The following is a 3,169-nucleotide window of genomic DNA, read 5'->3' on the forward strand; positions in this document are numbered from 1 at the left end:
GGTAGTGGTGGTGATATTGATGAAATTGATAGTTATGGTAGTAGTAGTAGTAGTAGTAGTAGTAGTAGTAGTAGTAGTAATAGTAGTAGTAGTAGTAGTAGTAGTAGTAGTAGTAGTAGTAGTAGTAGTGACATAATGGAAATGTAATGAAGGCGTGTTGTGTAGGAATCATAATTATAGAGACGATGAAGAGGATAAGATGATGGTGATGATGATGATGATGATGACGACGACGACGACGACAACGGTGACTACGATGATGATGATGACGATGATGATGATGATGGTTGTGGTCGTCGTCGTCGTCGCCGTGGTCGTCGTCGTCGTCGTGGGGGGAGGTCGTGGTGGTGGTGGTGGTGATGATGATGTTAGTAGTGGTGCCAGTGATGGTGGTGGTGTGCATGTCTGCAGATGTGTATGCTTCAAAGCATATGTATCTGTGTGTGTGTGTGTGTGTGTGTGTGTGTGTGCACGCGTGCATGCGTATGTGTGTGTGCGTGCGTGTTGGTGCGCGTGAGGTTTCAGTGCTAATGGAGGCCATAACTCGGTAGAGAACTAATGGACTCGATCGTAACATTGATGGGAAAAAATATCTCTTTATAAAAGTATGATTTATTGCGTACATGTGTGCGTAGCAGGGCGGTGGACAGTGATGAAATAGATGACTTGACGGATCGAGTTCGGTGCTTGTCACTTTAGTTATGAGGGAGGAGGGGCAGTGCTCAATAAAATCAGCTTATGACAAGTATGGGGTGTACGGGGTTGCCAGGAAGGGATAACACTTTTGAAGGCATAACACATTGCTCTCAGAGGGGTGGTTCGTTCGTTCGCTTCGGCCTCCACCTAGCTCACAAAATTTGCAGGTAGCTCCAAGTAGCTATTTGCATGCAACGGCGGCCACATCCGGGTAAACTGGCGGACCAAAACAGGTGGTGGTAGACAAACAGTTATGTAACTGTTTGTTAGTTAGGGCTTGCATTCATATGCATAGAAAGACTGGATCCGGCGGACTCTGCGCAAGAAACCCTTCGTGGTTCGACGGAGGGGAATGCAGTGGTAGACGTACATTGTGGAGTGCAAAAAGCAAGATGAGGAAAGTAAGATTTCTTGGTCAGTTGCTGCACTCATCTCCGTCGCCACTCGTCTTGACCTGACCTTTCCACTGGATTGAATATGATCACAGATGAAAGGATAGGGTGACTTTGACAGTGTGAAAAGCTTCTTCACTTTAGACAAAGATACCGCACAAATCATCAGTCATCAATCATCTTTCAAACTTTATCATTAACTATCACCACCATTCTCTGTCCTCAATGCCAGAGAACATTCTGAGCTCGGCTTGACCGGACCAGTCACCAACGCACGCACAAAGCCCAACCACAACTCAAACCCAAGAATGACAAGATGGTCCTCATCGCTCCAACGGACGAACCTAATAGAAAGTTTGTACTACTGTGGTGTAGCTTCGTTCACTCCTAGTGTTATTTATTCAATACAGAACGAATAACACTGTATAACACGATTTTTGCCCTTGAGTAGCAACTGATATATATCTTATTTGCTTACCGCTAGAAAGTATGAAAAATGACTAATAGTTCCTGCAAACTTTTGTTACAGTATTTATTAAAACCCCAAAGAATCCCTCTCAAAACATGGCTGTGATGCTCCCCAGCTACTCCTACTCATGATCAGAGATGCACATATTGCCAGTCACTAAGGGACATGCTCAAGTGGTTAAAGTCAAGCAACTGATAAGCAAATCTGTGGTATTGAGCAGAATATTTGCTACAGCGATATTTCTGCTTCAGCAACTCAGCACTGAATCTGTTTGGAATGTAATGGAAAATAAGTCAGTTTCAAAATGTTGATGTCCAGGTCACAAAAGCAAAGTTTGAAGGGAATAGAAGTCATTTCCTTTGATTTCTAGATATAAACAAATAAGAAATAACACTTATTGACCAAATTAAAAAAAAAAGACGAAAATTTTGTTACACAATGAAATTGACCAATTTGTTAACAGTTGTTAACTGTTTTTTTTAGAAGGATTTTTTTGTGTTGGGGTAGTGAAGGATAGAGTTTAATGGCTTAGTCAGATTTGGAGGACCGGCAACTCTAATGATCATGCCTTTGCATGTCCAAAGTGTTTTTATAAGTTTGTCCTAAATGTTCATGCTTGTTTTCAGACTTTTAACTAAGCCTTTGTTTCATACACCATGCAGTAGAATTGAACCTCTAACCTTGTGATTGGGAAGCAAACTTCTTTCCATATAGTCACGCCTACACGTAGAACAAGTATTATACACCTGTAAAAGTATGTGTAAATGGTTTATTTTCGACCAGGTATCGATTTTTTGGCAGTTTCTTCTATTTGGAAGCTACAGAAAATATTTGTCTTCAAAATGTCACATCCATTTTTGTCACATACGTCACACAGACATTATTGACTAGCAAACTGATCATCGATTTTTGAAATCTCAAGGTCAATGTAAATAAACGCCATGAGGCATTTTATGTTGCTTTGGAGAAATGCAGCAGATTCAGATGAGCAGTTAATATTTTCAGGTGAATCGATGTCACATACGTCACACTTTTTGAATCGTCTTCAGAAAGTTCTACATACATTCCTGGTAAAATTTATTTTTGTTTAATACTTACCGAGATGATCAGACTTTTCCACTATTTTCCACTATTGTGGAAAATAAATCAATACAATTCTTGTAAATTTTTTTAAGGTTTACAGCTTACATATTACAGCTTACATATTACAGCTTACATATTTAATAATTTGCGTCTCTGACTGTCACATGCGTCAAATGAAATTTGCCCTGTTGGAGCCATCTCTATTTTACATACGATTGTAAACGTCCTTGAGAAAGACATGATTGTCGCATTCTCTAATATCCCGCTATTTTAAATATCATGTTTCACGTCTGTCTCCGATACAAATAAATGATTAACATTCGTATCATAAGCGCCGTTACAATGAATGAAAAACTTAACAGCAGCAGAGTTCAGAGATCAGATTTTCATTTACATCGTATTCTCTTATGATGCAAAGGCTCACGGGAAAAGGATGGTTCTCACAATGGTTTTACTCCAACACACATGTACCTTTCTCTCTCTCTCTCTCTCTCTCTCTCTCTCTCTCTCTCTCTCTCTCTCTCTCTCT

Source organism: Octopus bimaculoides, chromosome 20, assembly GCF_001194135.2.
Source record: "Octopus bimaculoides isolate UCB-OBI-ISO-001 chromosome 20, ASM119413v2, whole genome shotgun sequence".
In the NCBI taxonomy this organism is placed as follows: Eukaryota; Metazoa; Mollusca; class Cephalopoda; order Octopoda; family Octopodidae; genus Octopus; species Octopus bimaculoides.